Source organism: Taudactylus pleione, unplaced genomic scaffold, assembly GCF_031769625.1.
Source record: "Taudactylus pleione unplaced genomic scaffold, aTauple2 ptg000520l, whole genome shotgun sequence".
Lineage (NCBI taxonomy): Eukaryota > Metazoa > Chordata > Amphibia > Anura > Myobatrachidae > Taudactylus > Taudactylus pleione.
This window is the reverse complement of record NW_028284922.1, coordinates 10,496,424-10,514,423: the sequence shown is the minus strand read 5'-3', so window position 1 is coordinate 10,514,423 and position 18,000 is coordinate 10,496,424. Positions and strand designations below refer to the sequence as shown.

Below are 18,000 nucleotides of genomic sequence, written 5' to 3'. Positions count from 1 at the left end.
ACTATCTACTGTCACAATACTACTCTGCTACTACTGTCTGCTGTCACAATACTACTCTGCTACTACTGTCTGCTGTCACAATACTACTCTGCTACTACTGTCTGCTGTCACCGTACTACTCTGCTACTACTATCTACTGTCACAATACTACTCTGCTACTACTATCTACTGTCACAATACTACTCTGCTACTACTGTCTGCTGTCACCATACTACTCTGTTACTACTATCTTCTGTCACCATACTACTCTGCTACTATCTGCTGTCACAATACTACTCTGCTACGACTATCTACCGTCACCATACTACTCTGTTACTACTATCTGCTGTCACAATACTACTCTGCTACTACTATCTGCTGTCACAATACTACTCTGCTACTACTATCTACTGTCACCATACTACTCTGTTACTACTATCTGCTGTCACAATACTACTCTGCTACTATCTGCTGTCACCATACTACTCTGTTACTACTATCTGCTGTCACAATACTACTCTGCTACTACTATCTGCTGTCACAATACTACTCTGCTACTACTATCACCATACTACTCTGTTACTACTATCTGCTGTCACCATACTACTCTGTTACTACTATCTGCTGTCACAATACTACTCTGATACTACTATCTGCTGTCACAATACTACTCTGGTACTACTATCTACTGTCACCATACTACTCTGTTACTACTATCTGCTGTCACCATACTACTCTGCTACTACTATCTGCTGTCACCATACTACTCTGTTACTACTATCTGCTGTCACCATACTACTCTGCTACTATCTGCTGTCACAATACTACTCTGCTACTACATCTGCTGTCACCATACTACACTGCTACTACTATCTGCTGTCACCATCCTACTCTGCTACTATCTGCTGTCACCATACTACTACTATCTGCTGCCACTATACTACTCTGTTACTACTATCTGCTGTCACCATACTACTCTGCTACTATCTACTGTCACAATACTACTCTGCTACTACTATCTGCTGTCACCATACTACTCTGCTACTATCTACTGTCACAATACTACTCTGCTACTACTACCTGCTGTCACCATACTACTCTGTTACTACTATCTGCTGTCACAATACTACTCTGCTACTACTATCTACTGTCACCATACTACTCTGTTACTACTATCTGCTGCCACTATACTACTCTGCTACTACTATCTGCTGTCACCATACTACTCTGCTACTACTTTCGCCGTACTACTCTGCTACTACTATCTGCTGTCACCATACTACTACTATCTACTGTCACCACCTTGGCCAAAAACATGTGTACCTGGGTTTACCTTCTTTTCTGGAGGATCGCACTAAGGAGCTCATTCAGACCCGCTCGCTAGATGCGTTCGCTAGCAGCCAGCGTATGCTGATCCAGCATGCTCAGCAAGGCAGGTGATCGCACGGCAAGGCATTAGCACTCCCACTATGTCTTGGCATGCAATCACTTTGTGTATGCAGATGTCCACCAGCCATTCATAAGATGCCCACTAGCGCACGTCATCTCCTGGCGGTGCATGAAAACATTGGTACATTGAGCACCATCGGATGCGATCGCAGCGCTTGAGGTTGACTATATCCCGTCGCAAGCACTGCGGTCACTTCAGTGTGAAATACAACCCAGTGACGTGTACTATGACGCTGCCTATTAATTATGCACGCCTCTGAAACGATGTGGAAACACTTAGGCATGCCCCGCGTTCGCACCTCCACTCCCCCGTTTCTAGTGGATTGCCCCTGTCACCACCCACAAACGGCTTCTCCTGTCACTCACTCTGCTGGGCTGTCTATACGCAGCGAGTGATTGCTTCCCGAGCATTTGCAATGGTTCGCACACGTGCATTGCAATGCATACGCAGATTGCAACTATCGGCCAGCTACGAGCGATCGCGTCCTATCGAGAGGGTCGGAATCAGCTACTAAGCACATGCAACTACATATATCTGTGATAGCTTTATTCTGCTACTATTATTTGCTGTCACAATACTACTCTGCTACTGCTATCACCATACTACTCTGCTACTACTATCTGCCATCACCATACTACTCTGCTATCACCATACTATTCTGCTACTACTGTCACCATACTACAGTACTTTACTACTATAGTATCTTCTGTCACTATACTACTTGGCTACTACTATCTGCTGTCACTATACTTATTCTGCTACTACAGGCTGCTTTCACCATACTACTCTACTACTGTTATCTGTCACCATACTACTCTGCTACTACTGTATCTGATGTCACTATACTACTCAGCTACTACTATCTGCTGTCACCATACTACACTACAATGGAATCGTTATGAAATACCGACAGTCGGGATCGTGGTGGTCAGAATCCAGATGCCTGGATCCCGACAGGGTTAACATATAAACACTTGTTGGTTGGTATGTTAACCCTTCTCCTCTCCCTACCCTAACTCTCCCTCTTTGATGCCTAACCCTAACCTCCCCCCTAGTACCTGAACCTAACCTCCCCCTCCCCACACCCAAAACCTAACCCTCCCCTCTTAGTGCCTAACCCTAACCCTCCCTCTAACCCCACTACTTTCCGTCGGGATGCCGGCACCCAGATTCTGACTGGTGTTGGGATTACTTTCGACATCCCGGCGGTCGGGATGCTGGCACCGGGATTCTGACCGGCGTCTGTATTCTCATGCCGGTAATGTAAGCGTTGGCATCCCGACCGCCGGGATGCCGAACGCCTCCCACAGCTACTACTATCTGCTGTCACCATACTACTCTGCTACTGCTATCTGATGTCACCATATTACTCTGCTAACACACATCACATAAGAAACGGAAGGTCACCACAGGACCATTGTGGAGGCCATTTGGACTTTGATGCTGTATTGCCTTTGTTGGTCTACATGTTGTATACCAGTATTAGGTGTTGTTACAGTTTTTATTGGTCATTCCAGCTTCTTGATATTACTTACACTATTGTGAATTATTTTCTTAATAAATCTTATTGGATTAGGATTAGAAATCCTTTTGATCATTATTATTATCTGTCAATCTGCAGTACCCGCTGGCAGAGTGATTATGCGCTAGGATATAAAATTATTTTATACAAATACACTAACAACAAGTTGGGTACATTTCTAAGACAGTCAAAATTCAGACATTCAAAACATAGCCCAACATAATGTACAACATTTAGACAACCAAAATGTTGACGTGGACGATATGTCAACATTCAACATGTAGGCCATCAAAATGTTGACAGAAAATGTATATAAAAGGGTAGGTGTAGGATGGACTCATAGATGGGGGATTACTCGCGTGGGTTCTCAGGAGCATCTTAGGTAAGTGAGGTCACTTTCTTTAAAGGCAAGCAGTCCTCAGCACTCCCTTACCTTATATACATTTGTGTGTGGTGATTAGAGTGTGTCAACTGATTAATGGATTATAGTGATAAAATAACTGCAATCTCAATATGTTGAATAAAAAACTGATTGATATAATTATTAATAGAGTTGAGGACTGTGCAATGATGATGGTTGGGATACCCTTGAGGATTGAATAATTGATAGTTGGTGCAGCCCCAGGCTGTAAAATTGATAATAAATTAATTAAAAAACTATTCATTTGGTGCAGCCCCTGGCTGAATAATTAATAAACATAAATTCATTGGTACAGCCCCTGGCTGTAAAATTATTAATACATTAATTTAAAAATAAATCATTGGTTCCTAAAACAACCATAACATTAACTTAAAATGTCAGGCAGCAATGGCCCAACCAGCACATAATGGAATGGAAAAAGGTGCAAGATGGAATAGTCCTTAGGCCCTCGCACCCACCCTTATGTTGTATACGAAACAGGGCAGTTTAACAAACCAATCATTTCAGCGACAAGGACTGCCAATTGTGACTGAAATGATTGGTTTGTTTGGACCCCATAACACAAGCTGCCAATGTGCATTGGACATGGAAATGAAAATGATCCCATACACAAACTGGCTTTACATTACAAGTTGTCGTCGTCCTCATCATCCACATCAGTGTGTACATCCTCTACTTCACACAATATTAATTCGTCCCCACTGGAATCCACCATAGGTGCCTCTGTAATTTTTTGATGTAATTGTTGGTAGAGGTCTTCCTCGTGGAATTTGTAATTCATTTAATGAACATCATCTTTTCCACATTTTGAGGAAGTAACCTCCTACACCGATCACTGACAAGGTTGCCAGCTGCACTGAAAACTCTTTGGGAGTACACACTGGCGGGTGGGCAACTTAAGTAATGCAAAGCCAGTTTGTGTATGGGACTCCAAATTACCTTTTTTTCCTGCCAGTACTGAAAGGGACTGTCTGACATGCCTATTAAGATGTTATCTCTGAAATAGTCCTCCACCATTCTGTGAACGCAGACCGCATCAGACAGTCACGGTAGAAGACATGTCACTAGTAGGCAGTTCTCTCAGGCCCGACCAGATATAATTTTTTGGTGAACGATCTGCATGACCAGCAGGCATTACGCATGGAAAATTTAGTTTTTCCCTGGCAGCTGCAGAAACTGAAGAAGGAGATGATGGCATTTCACGTGCGGCTGCAGCTGACAATGGTTTTACCAACAGTTCTTTGCATAGTTTTAGATTTCGGTCTGTTGGAAAAAAACTAGGTAGGACTTAGGATCCAGAATGGTCGCCAAAATATATATTTCAGATTTCATTAGATTAGATTAACGACTCTTGGATCCTGGTGAAGTGAATCAAGGGCTTGATCCACCAGTCCGACATACTTTGCACAATCGCTCCATTTCACCTCCTCCTTCAGTTTCTCCAGCTGTTTCTTCAAAAGTCTGATGAGGGGAATGACCTGCCTCAAGCTGGCAGTGTCTGAACTAACTTCACGTGTGGCAAGTTCAAAGGGTTTGAGAACCTTGCACAACACGGAAATTAATCTCCAATGTGCTTGAGTAAGGTGTATTCCTCCTCCACGGCCTATGCCATAGGTCGTTGTATAGCCCTGGACGGCCTTTTGCTGTTCCTCCATCCGCTGAAGCATATAGAGTGTAGAATTCCACCGAGTTACTACCTCTTGCTTCAGCTGATGGCACGGCAAATTTAACAGTACCTGCTGGTCATGCAATCTTCGGCAAGTGGTCGTCTAATGTCTAAAATGTCCGGATATTTTGCGGGCCACCGAGAGCATCTCCTGCACGACCGTGTCACTTCTTAAAAAACATTGCACCACCAAATTAATTGTGTGAGCAAAACATGGGACGTGTTGGAATTCGCCCACATGTAATGCTCTCACAATATTGGTGGCATTGTCCGAAATCACAAATCCCGAGGAGAGTCCAAGTGGGGTAAGCCATTTAGCAATGATTTCCCTGAGTTTTTCTAAGAGGTTCTCAGCGGTATGCCTCTTAGTGAAACCAGTTATACAAAGAGTTACCTGCCTCTGTATCAGCTGTCTTTTGGTAGATGTTGCTGCTGCTGTTGTAGGCAATACAACTAGTGGGCTGTCACAGTCATGTAATCCTTAGTTTGCCCTGTCCCACTTGTCCACATACAGTCAGGTGCATAAATATTGGGACATTGACAGAATTTTCATATTTTGGCCTCCTATTCACCACCACAATGGCTTTGAAATGAAACAAACAAGATGTGCTTTAACTGCAGACTTTCAGATTTAATTTGAGGGTAATTACATCCAAATCAGGTGATATTCAGCAAACTCCGAAGACTGAAAGTGTTCGGAGTTTGCTTTTGAGAACAAGCACCATCTTCAGATGGAGCTTGTTCTCTGATCCCCGCTCCTTCCTATGGGAAGGAGTTCTGAGGATGCGAAGAGGGATCCCTCTGCCGCCTCCTCACTACCTCCCCGATGGATTTGGCCACACCTAATGTTTTTGCTATCTCTCTGATGATGGGTTTGTTTTGATTTTTCAGCCTAATGATGGCTTGCTTCACTGATAGTGACAGCTCTTCGGATCTCATATTGAGAGTCGACAGCAACTGATTCCAAATGCAAATGTCACACCTAGAATCAACTCCAGACCTTTTACCTGCTTAATTGATAATGAAATAACGAGGGAATTGCCCACACCTGTCCATGAAATAGCTTTTGAGTTGATAGTCCCATTACTTTTGGCCCCTTATAAAGTGGGAGGCACATATAGAAACCGTTGTAATTCCTACACCGTTCACCTGATTTGGATGTAATTACCCTCAAATTAAATCTGAAAGTCTGCAGTTAAAGCACATCTTGTTTGTTTCATTTCAAAGCCATTGTGGTGGTGAATAGAGGCCAAAATATGAAAATTCTGTCAATGTCCCAATATTTATGCACCTGACTGTATCAGTGGTCAAGTGGACAGTGGGTACAACGGCATTTCTGAGGACATTAATAAGGATTTTTTTTAATGTCCTTGTACAGACTTGGAATTACTGTTCTAGCGAAGTGAAATCTAGAAGGAATCTGGTAGCGAGGACACAGGACCTAATTAACTGTTGAAAACCCACTGCAGAAATGGCAGATACTGGACGCACATCTAATACCAGCATAGCTGTTATGGCATCAGTAATCTGCTTTGCAAATGGGTGATTGCTGTCATACTTGTTTGCCCTTGCAAACGATTAACAGTTAATTGTTTTTTGGAGGATACGCTACAAGTAGTCTTCCTCCTGGTCCCCTTCTGGGATAAAGATCCACTCACAGCAACAGCAGCAGCAACAGGCGTAGTCATCAAGGATCCTTCTGAGGAATCAAGGATGAGAGAGAAGTCAATCATGCTTCGAATACCAACATTGGATGCAGCAGGACTACTCCCGATGACGAATGAGGATGTTGATGATGAAGGTGTTGGTGTTGGAGATCGAAGGCGCTTGGATCTCACAGAGAGGGAGCAGGTAGGTGACACTGGACTTGTTATGTTTTGAGTTTTGGAACTTGTCGATACACACTTTGATATATGATGAATGCGCTCCAAGTGACGTAACAAGGAGGAGGTTCCTAGGTGGTTTAGGTCCCTCCCTCTACTCACTCTTGCTTGGCAATGGTCACATATGGCTTGGCAACTGTTGTCCGGATCGGGGTGGAAATAACAACACACGTGAGAAGTAGATTTTTTTGTCTTTTGTCCCAGCATGACAACAATGGGCTTTGGCTTTTTCAAACCATGGGCAACAGCTGTTGCCTTACTTAAACAAAGGACATCCTCGGCATCAACATCCTCATCACCAACATCTTCATCATCAACATCCACATCATCCTTAGCACCTTCAACTACCAAAATATTCTCAACCTCCATGTGCAATTCCACAGAAGCATCCTCGATGACTACGTCTGCAAGATGTTGACTGCCCTTGCCCACATTTACAGAGGGCACACAAATGTTGGAACTTGGAGGATCCTCCAGTACACTAGTATTTAGGTCTTGCTCACACATGGCAGCCGCGGACGCACTCTCCTCAGGGATTTGTGATTTCGATTTCTCAGGGCACACAGCTGGTTTTTCCAAAGCGCTATCAGAATCAGAACCAGCAGCTTTTCTAGAGAAAGGCAAAGGCCTTATCCTATCCTTGCCACATCGTGTAGTGATTGGCATATTGCCATTTTTTTATTTATCTGAAGGCAAATTTCCTTTAACTTTTTTTTCCTTAACTTCGGTAAAAGTAGCTTTACCATATCGATAGCATGAGTTAATCCCTGGGGCATGGGCCTTCATAGAGGATGAGGAAGTTGACGGCCTTGCACTGCTGGTGGCAGCTACAACATGTGGTTCTTGGCCTTGCTCTCCTGTCATGTGACAGCCCTCCATATTCTCTGCAGTCTTGAAGCAGTTGCGTTTCGTTGCCAACTTGCTAGTGTATAAAGAGAATTGTCTGCATAGATGAGATGCACTAGTGCTGCAGTGTACACTTTTGTCCTTGGAGATAAAGAGAAATAAGTGTTACACAAGTTGCTGGAATATTGTCTGCATATGTGGAAAACTATTATGACATGCAAATGTATGTGAATTGCCAGCTATGAAATATATATTGTCTGTGAAGTGAAATGCTCACAAATATTGAAAATTCCTGCTGCAGCATCGGAAGGGTTAAATGAAAATTTGTGGTTTATTCTGCCAAAATGCTCAAGCCTATGACCTCTTTAAGTCAGGATATGGTACTGAGAGAACAGAGATTCCTTTTGAAAGGCTGTTAAAGAGACAGTGTTTAATACATGCTGGCATATGTAGTGCCACATGAAGAAAAATGTTTTGGTGTATTGAACATACTTTTGAAGGCAAAGTGTAATATAGTGAAAACAAAAGCAAGTTATTCCTGTGTGCTGTGTGGGAAGAATTATGGGAAATAAAAAGAAATATTTATTAAAGGCAGAAGGCCTGCTACAAAGGTTCAGTTTCAAGCTGGAGAAATCCAGGACTGGAGTGCCCAGTCTGAAAGTAAAAGTCTGTTACAAGGAAATTATTTAAAGTTGTTTGAAATCCTCTGTGGTGACTCTTTTCAAAATGCTGGGGCTCCGAGTAATGTTCCAGAGAAAGACATTTAAATTGCCAAAGCAGAGTAAAACTGTCAGTATGTGTAATAAGGTGCAAGGTCCACCAAGAGAGGACTCTCTGTGAAGTTTGGCATTAAACTCTTTTATGCTATTGTGACCAGATAAGTGACTTAGAGGAAAAGTCAACGAAAGAGAAGATTTTGCATGTGTAAATTGAAAAGATGTTACAGAGTGTGTTGTCCTCTTTGAAAATAGTATTTAATAGTATTTGAGCAGGAGGGAATAAAAACACAAAGCAACAGACCTCAAATTAGTAGTTATGTCTGAACGCTTTGAGGAGGCTGAAGCATTAATGTCTATGATAAAGTATGAGCATGATGCGCTGCTAGCAAAGAATTAAGTATTATAGCAAGACATGGTTGAATTGCATCAAAAGTGTGTGGCACTACAGCAGAAAGTGTAAGAATTAAAAGAATGTGTCAAGGGACACCAGAGTGATGCAGCACGCTCACAAGGAAAAGTGGTGGATTTAACTTTTCGCAAAAGCAAGACTTGCAGAGTGTGAGTTAGAAAGAAATTCTCTGTCTGGGAAGCTCCGTGAATGTTCAGAAGAAAGGGAGAAATGTCTCCAGATGTTTCAGAAAGAGCGTGATGCAAAGGACATGGAGGTTGTCCATCTTGAGGAAAGCTTTAGGGAACAAGTACAGACACTCCAATCCAATTTGGCTGCAGCCAAAGCAGTTTCAGAATGTCTGACAGAAAGGAATTTATTTCTGGAGGAAAGTCTGCATAAAACAGTGGAGCAAAGTGAATCTTTGGAGGAGAAACTTAATCAGAAACATGGTGTGACTTGGAAATTGCAAGAGGAGAGTGAGAACCTTGAGAAATGTCTGCTAAGTACACAGAGCCAGTTGCAAATATTTCAAATGGAAAGGATTACCAAAGAACTGGAGTTGCAATGTGAATTAAATGTGTCAGAGTCTCAAATAGTTGTACAAAAGTTGAGACTTGCTGAATTTTAAGTTGTGGAGAGTAAACATCTGCAGTCTCAGAGCAAATTGGAAGGCGCCATGGCAAAAATTGCCCAACTGGAAGAGCAGCTGTCTGCAGGTCAGAAAAAGTTCCACATGGTAGTGGGAGAAGCAGAAAAGCAAGGGAGGCTGAATGGCACTCTAAGATTGAATTCAGGACCCAAAATGTCACCCAATGTCTCCACTGAGCCTAGTGTGACAGAAGTGCATAAACACAGGTGACTGTTGCTACAGCTTGATCTTAAAATGGCTGGCACACAGAGTGATATGCTACTGTTGCAGAGCGTCTTGTGTGATGAGCAGCGGAGAAGCGGTGAGATGCTTGAACAAAGTAAGATGTTCCAGAAGAATGATGTTTGCCAGCAGCAATTTGACAATGAAGATGTCCTCATTAAATGTCACAGTGTCAAAGAAGGGACAGAATTATCAAAGTTGGGAAATTTTCTGAAAGACTGTCTTGCAAAAGGCGGTGAAGTACCTTGTAGTATCTTTCAGCTTACAGTGATAGCTGAAGGTGTGAAGTCCTCCCAAAGGGGAACAGGTCCAGACTGCAAAACTGTGTCTGAAGTTGATGATAAAAAGGTGACATATACAAATGATTATCGCAAATCCCGTAAAGCAAAAGGTACAGGATGTACGGAAGTCTACATAAAGGCTAATGGCTTCCACATACGAGCCTCAGTTGTCACCGTGTGATTAGAGTGATGTGAATGTGACCCAATTACATCGTTTTGCTGTGGAAAGCAGAACCTTAAGGAAAGTTAATACTGAGAGTCTTGTGAAGGGTAATACCAGGGCCGAAACTAGGATTTTTGTCACCAGGAGCAAGACAGTAATTTGGCGCCCCCCCATGTAATTCCCCCTGCAGTAGTGCCCATATTGTAATGCCCCCATAGTAATGCCCATATGTTAATACCCCCATAGTAATGCCCCTGTAGTGCCCACCATACATTATTGCCCCTGTAGTGCCCATGCTCCCATATTAATGCCCCTGTAGTGCCCATGCTTTCATAGTAATGCCCCTGTATTGCCCATGCCCCCATAGTAATATCCCTGTAGTGCCCTTACAGTAATGCCCCTGTAGTGCTCATGCCCCCACAGTAATGCCCCTGTGGTAATGCCCCTGTAGTGCCCATGCCCCTATAGTGCTCATGCCCCATTAGTAATGCCCCCATAGTAATGCCCCTGTGGTAATGCCCCTGCCCCCATAATAATGCCCCTGTAGTGCAGCTTATTAAAAAAATAAATACTTACCTTGAACCCCGCTCCTGCATCCAGCGTCACGTCCAGTCCGCCGGCTGCTCCTTGGAACTATGGGGGAGATGTCATGACGTCTCCCCCATAGTGCCCGTGGGGAGAGCCGGAAGCTGGAGTTCGGGAGAGAACTCCAGCCTCCGGCTCCGGCTCCACCGCGTCGCTGCAGAGAAGGAGCCGGGCGCCCGCTGGTAATAAATATTACCAGCGGACGTCCGGCTTGGAGCCTCTCTGCAGCGCCGGGCTGGAGGTCACTGGCACCAGGTACAGCGGCTCACCCAGTGCACGTGCACCTCCAGCCCCCCCCCTAGTTGCGGCCCTGGTAATACTCTTGTATGTGAAACAATGCCTTTGTCATGATTGGTGCTTGTGAATTACCTGTCTCAGGTGATGAACTGGATTCTCTGGAGGCCGGCTGGACCGGAACCATGGGTGATGTAGATAGCTCTATTTACAAGACTTGTGTAGCAGTGAAAACTGCCTTTGTTGATAAATGACAGGAACTGGAGGAACCGGACTGGGACCGGCAGGAAGACTTGTTGAATTGAACTGATGAACTAAGAACTTGACTCTGGACTGGAACAACGTGGACTGAACTGATGAGCTTGGAACTTGACTCTGGACTGGAATGTGACAATGGCTGAAGGGAAGTCAGGTAATGCTGAGACGAGGGCTAAACAGGGTAATCTGGAATTTCTATGACAAAGGCTGGAACTCAGGTGCAGGCTGGATTGGATAATAGGGAATAACAGGTTTCAGGAAGGAATGGGTAGGTTTGGGAATTTTAGGTTCAGGGAGGGAGTAGGTAGGTAAAAGGGGCAGGAGTTGATCCACAGCAGGAAGCAAGGCAGGGTGACACGATGCAGGTTTACAGAGTGACAGGGACCAACCATGAGTAGGACTAGCAGCAGAGCACAGGCCAGGTATTCCTGTAACAGGACGACTGGATGCCAGGTATTACTGTAGCAGGTTTTTGGGATGCACCAGGGGTTGCTGTCAGCAGATTTACTGGATTGCCAGGTTTAGCTGTAGCAAGTTTTCTGGAAGCACCAGGGGTTGCTGCCAGCACATTTACTGGATTGCCAGGTACAGCTGTAACAGATTTTCTGGATTGCACCAGGGGTTGCTGTAGCAGGTTTCAGGGATATACTTGAATGCAGAAACAGCATGAACCATACACCACGGGAAGACGAGATGTTCAGGCCCAGAATGCTATCAGGGGAGGATATATATACCCTGGGTCTGGCAGCAATTGGTGGATACGGACAGGTGGTGTGGCAGTAGCATTCTGAGTGGTGGAAGGCACAACATGCAGAGGGAGTATTCATCTCTGCAGCTCTGAGAATCAGAACCACACCTGCGATTCCAATCAGGGCTAGCAGTGCTCACAGACAGAGGAGAGGCCAGATGCAATAATCAGAGCAAATCCTCCAGGCAAATTACGCACACAGATCCATGGGGCAGCTGACAGGGGTAAGTCTCAAGGCAAAAAAGGTGACAACTACACAGGGTCGTGACAGCCTTCATGCAAGCAGGATGGAACTTGCAATGCTGCTGAATTTGTCTGTGGGGAAGTGCAGTGGTCTCACATTATAAAGCTTGAAACAAGTAGTCCAGCTAAACAGAATTTGAAAATAAAGATCTCTGTGGAGAGTGAAGTTCAACCTGTGCTGGTGGAACATGTGGAAGTTAGTCATATTTGAAAGTCCCAAAAAGCGGATGCACAAGAAAATCCAAGTGATAAGAGGCCCAATTGAAGTGGCAGAGAGCCATCAAAGCTGTGAGATAAAGTTTGTGAATCAATGGAACAAAGATTCAAGTATCTTATGTGGACATGAGAGTCCGGTAACTGAGAGTTACAGTGCCAGTACATGGTCTGTTGACATATAGCCAAAGTCCGGAAGTTGTGATGCTGGTGACTCTCAGGATGAAGATGGCTCTTTGAAACAAAATGATTTGCAAGTGAATGTTGCCAGTAGCCAACACAGTGCTTCAAGACTGAAGGTTAAAGATATGACAAGCAGAAGTTGGCTAAAATGTGTGCCTTTAAAGAGGTTTAAGCAAGAGAAACCTTTATTTGGTTAAAAAGAAACAAAGGAAAAGCCATTCTTTGTATGAACCAGAAGATTCTGAGAAAAAATATCTTGCTGGAATTTGAAAAGTATGATGATGAAGTATGTCACTTTGGGAAGAAGTACCATAACGTGAGAAAAAAAGTTAAGAGGAAAATAATCTCTGGAACCTGGAGGATGAGACCGAAAGATGACAGATAAGTCTCGATAATGTGTTGGAATGTGTTGAAAGGCCCTGATAAGAAGAATAGAGAGGGACTTCAACAGGAGAATGCCTCGTCCCATGTCGCTGAACCCAGTGGTTTCAAGCTGGGGAGGGGGATATGTGGTAGTGTCACCAATGGTGGCAATAGTGAGCCATGGATTCTGTGTGTGGTTGGAGGGATCCGCCCACACAGGGTAGTTAAACTAAGTTTTGTCACACCTAGGGGCTGCCTTGTGGAGCGAGCTCAGGTGAGAGCTAAGGAGGCAGTCAGGCTGCATGTGGAATTAGTCCAAGGAGGACTGGCAGCTACAGAGCCCAGTGTGCCTGGAGGCCATTGGAGTCAAGGGGGCCTGAGTCCAGACCTGAAGGAGGCAGGGAGGACCACAAACCTCAGACTCTCAGACTGTGAGACATTGAAGCAGCTATTCTGCAGGCTAAGGAAGCCAGAGTCTAGACCTGTAAGAGACAGGAAAGGCCACCAGGACTGAGCTGTGCTGTGTGTAGCTGTGGCAGCAAGCCAAGCCGGTGATAGACCTGCAGAGAAGCAGGCAAAGACTTTATTTGCAGAATAGCTGCCCAAAGGTAGTCTGGGGCGAAGAAGCGAGTCAGTGCCCTGATAGGGGGCGAGGCATCTTGTTATTTTCTTTCTACAGTATGCTGACACTAAAGCACTTTTCTTTTATTTATACCCAAAAAGATATGTGGACTCTGATTGAGCACCTCAGATACTGCACCACTGACACCCATCTACCAGCTAATTACCCCAAGTCATCATAAAAAATAAATATATATATATATATATATATAAATAAAAAAAGAAGAAGAAGTAGTGGGGGTAGCACTCACCAGTCTTCTTAAAAGCATATCTTTATTATATCTTCAGCAAATATATCACAATATTAATACATATGAACATTCAAATATACATTATGTAAAGACCACAGACTCCAGAGGAAAAAGCCAGCCGCTAGAAAAATATAAAAAAAGACAAAAAAATATTTGGCTGCTTTGTTTATGTAGTTAGATCTATTAGCTGTTTTCAACAAGTAAAATTAGGGATTGGGGGAGGAGTTCTTTGATTAGCTACATGGGTATATATTTGTGCTGTACATCACTTGATTTTTAACCTTGACAAAGGTCCATGCATAGGACTGAAATGTTGGACTTTCAAATGTTGTGATATTTTTACTGAAGATGTAATAAAGATATGCTTTTAAGAAGACTGGTGAGTGCTACCTCCACTTCTTTTTTTGTATGAAGAGGAATGTTGTGATCCCTTATGGGTTTGTCACCCCAGGAATTTATTATTGAAGATGAGAGTGTGGACTTATTTGGACTATATATACACAGTGTATATACAGTCAGGTGCATAAATATTGGGACATTGACAGAATTTTCATATTTTGGCCTCTATTCACCACCACAATGGCTTTGAAATGAAACAAACAAGATGTGCTTTAACTGCAGACTTTCAGATTTAATTTGAGGGTAATTACACCCAAATCAGGTGAACGGTGTAGGAATTACAACGATTTCTATATGTGCCTCCCACTTTTTAAGGGGCCAAAAGTAATGGGACTATCAACTCAAAAGCTATTTCATGGACAGGTGTGGGCTGTTCCCTCGTTATTTCATTATCAATTAAGCAGGTAAAAGGTCTGGAGTTGATTCTAGGTGTGACATTTGCATTTGGAATCAGTTGCTGTCGACTCTCAATATGAGATCCAAAGAGCTGTCACTATCAGTGAAGCAAGCCATCATTAGGCTGAAAAATCAAAACAAACCCATCATCAGAGAGATAGCAAAAACATTAGGTGTGGCCAAATCAACTGTTTGGAACATTCTTAAAAAGAAAGAACGCACCGGAGAGCTCAGCAACACCAAAAGACCCGGAAGACCATGGAAAACAACTGTGGTGGATGACAGAAGAATTATTTCCCTGGTGAAGAAAAACCCCTTCACAACAGTTGGCCAAATCAAGAACACTCTCCAGGAGGTAGGTGTATATGTGTCAAAGTCAACAATCAAGAGAAGACTTCACAAGAGTGAATATAGAGGGTTCACCACAAGATATAAACCATTGGTGAGACACAAAAACAGGAAGACCAGATTAGAGTTTGCCAAACAACATCTAAAAAAGCCATTACAGTTCTGGAACAACATCCTATGGACAGATGAGACAAAGATCAACTTGTACCAGAGTGATGGGAAGAGAAGAGTCTGGAGAAGGAAAGGAACTGCTCATGGTCCAAAACATTCCTCCTCATCAGTGAAGCATGGTGGTGGTAATGTCATGGCGTGGGCATGTATGGCTGCCAATGGAACTATTTCCCTTGTATTTATTGATGATGTGACTGCTGACAAAAGCAGCACAATGAATTCTGAAGTGTTTCGGCCAATATTATATGCTTATATTCAGTCAAATGCTTCAGAACTCATTGGACGATGCTTCACAGTGCAGATGGACAATGACCCGAAGCATACTGCAAAAGCAACCAAAGAGTTTCTTAAGACTAAAAAGTGGAATGTTATGCAATGGCCAAGTCAATCCCACGACCTGAATCCGATTGAGCATGCATTTCACTTGATGAAGACAAAACTGAAGGGAAAATGCCCCAAGAACAAGCAGGAACTGAAGACATTTGCAGTAGAGGCCTGGCAGAGCATCACCAGGGATGAAACCCAGCGTCTGGTGATGTCTATGCGTTCCAGACTTCAGGCTGTAATTGTCTGCAAAGGATTTGCAACAAAGTATTAAAAAGTGAAAGTTAGATTTAGGATTGTTTAGTTTGTCCCATTACTTTTGGCCCCTTAAAAAGTGGGAGGCACATATAGAAACCGTTGTAATTCCTACACCGTTCACCTGATTTGGATGTAATTACCCTCAAATTAAATCTGAAAGTCTGCAGTTAAAGCACATCTTGCTTGTTTCATTTCAAAGCCATTGTGGTGGTGAATAGAGGCCAAAATATGAAAATTCTGTCAATGTCCCAATATTTATGCACCCGACTGTGTGTATGTATATAATATATATATATATATATATATATATCTATATATATATGTATGTATATATATATATATATATATATATATATAAATAAATAATAGGGGTGAGCGGGTTCGGTTTTACTCGAATCTTTTTATTGGCTATCGCCGAACACGTGTTTTGGACAGCGAATGAAATCCAGCCGAAATTGCTGTAAAGTGGCGATAACAACCGAGTAAAACCGAACCCGCTCACCCCTAATAAATATATATATATATATATATATATACACACACATACATACACACACACACGTACGTACGTACGTACGTACATATACACACACACAGACATATTTATATATTAGATATATTTTAACTAAATGTAAATATAGTGGTTAGAAAAAGTTAAACCTGTGATGATACAAATAGAAAATCTAAGTAATGCACACAACTGTAAACTTTCATTGATGTTTGTAATGCTGTACATTCATTTGCAATTATTACATAATTTTGTTTTTCATTCTTGCATTCTCTTACATTCATAAATGTTCACTCCGTGAACTTTTCATTGCATACTTTCTGCTTTCTTCTACAGTAGCTTTATTGTTTCACACAATGCTATATGGGTGTCAAGGGTGTTTGAGATTTCTGTTTTATCTGTAAACAAAGATTCAAGAATTATTTAACATTTAGCTGACTACTGTATATTATTAAGGGGCAAGAAGCACTATCTTCGGAGAATACATATGTCAAGGGGTCAACGTGGCTATAGCAGCAACATTGTGGATAGTTTTTCCATGGTGGTAAGGGACTCACATATTATGAGACTTACATAAGCTGTAATATAGCTTGCACACTCATTTCAACCTCAACCGATGGGGTGCTGGACGTTTTCAATAGAATAAAAATCCACAGTGGTGGATCTCCCACTAGGCATGTACAGTAAGGTAGGAATTGTTTTGAGAGGGGTGAGCTTTGGGCTGCCTTGGATGTCTGATGGCATTGGGACTGGCACCAACATAAAGGGATCATGGCCAGACCGCCCAGATTAGGCCACACCCACACACTACTCCAGCCCCGTGGATGTTTCAATGGCCATGGTCTGCTGCTAACTGTACTGCTGCTGAACTGCTCGCGAAGCTATTCAACTGAAACATTTCACATACAGTATGAAGATTATTACTGGCAGGTAAATACTGTGCAATATAACTGAATAGTTGAAGTACTCTTCCCCATAGAATTTGCCATGCCACTGAGATTCAGAAAATTTGTCAGACATTCAGTGTCAGCATTTTTAACGTCGACTTTGTCCATGTTGACATTTTGCATGTTTACACTTATGTTACGTTGACATTGCTAGAATGTCAACATACTGTTTTTCCTGTCATTCTGTCCCTAATAGTAATGGTAATGGGACACATACATCCATGGCCCCGATTATGCCGATCGCCCGTAAACTATGAACAGTGGGTCTGATTCAGACCCGGTCGCAAGCGCTGAGCGCTCACAACCGGGTAGATGGTGGCCCGCAGCACATGCGCACGACGGAGCCGGCTCCGTCGTGCGCATGCGCGAGACCCGGCTAGCGACGCTCCGGGTCTCGCAACAAAGGGGGCGAGCTGTCGATGTTGAGTGACAGCTCGCCTCCTTTGGTGGGCGGGCCGGGGGAGTGGCTGCCCAAACGGAGGCGTTCCCATGAGAACGCCTGTCGTTTGGTGGCGGCCCCACTGACATCACAAGTGATGTCAGTGGAGAGCTTCCTTGCAGCCACGAGACCCTACCACAAGGGTCACGTCGCAAGCCCGATGGTCGCCATGGTCTTGACCATCGCGACCATCATCATGGCCGCTCGCCGTAGCTGTGGGTGGTCACCCACAGCTATGCAAACGGCCAGGAGGCTATTCTAAAGAAAAAAAAAGCCCGGCCCTGATTCAGAGTGAGCGGGTCTGAATCAGGCCCAGTGA

General features: G+C 43.4%; 1 protein-coding gene across 16 annotated transcripts in view; it reads right to left on the bottom strand.

Annotated features, from left to right (window-relative positions):
• Window positions 1-18,000, bottom strand: part of PROM1 (prominin 1) — a 238,200-nt gene that overhangs the window by 198,311 nt on the left and 21,889 nt on the right. Inside the window, exon 1 of one of the 16 annotated variants that reach the window (XM_088450649.1) lies at window positions 16,574-16,621. The exons of 14 other annotated variants lie outside the window; for them this stretch is intronic. The gene's annotated coding sequence lies outside the window, so the exon portion shown is untranslated. Of the gene's footprint in view, window positions 1-7,664; window positions 7,687-16,573; window positions 16,622-18,000 lie in introns of those variants that run through there. One more of the 16 variants, XM_088450652.1, reaches the window with a different exon arrangement.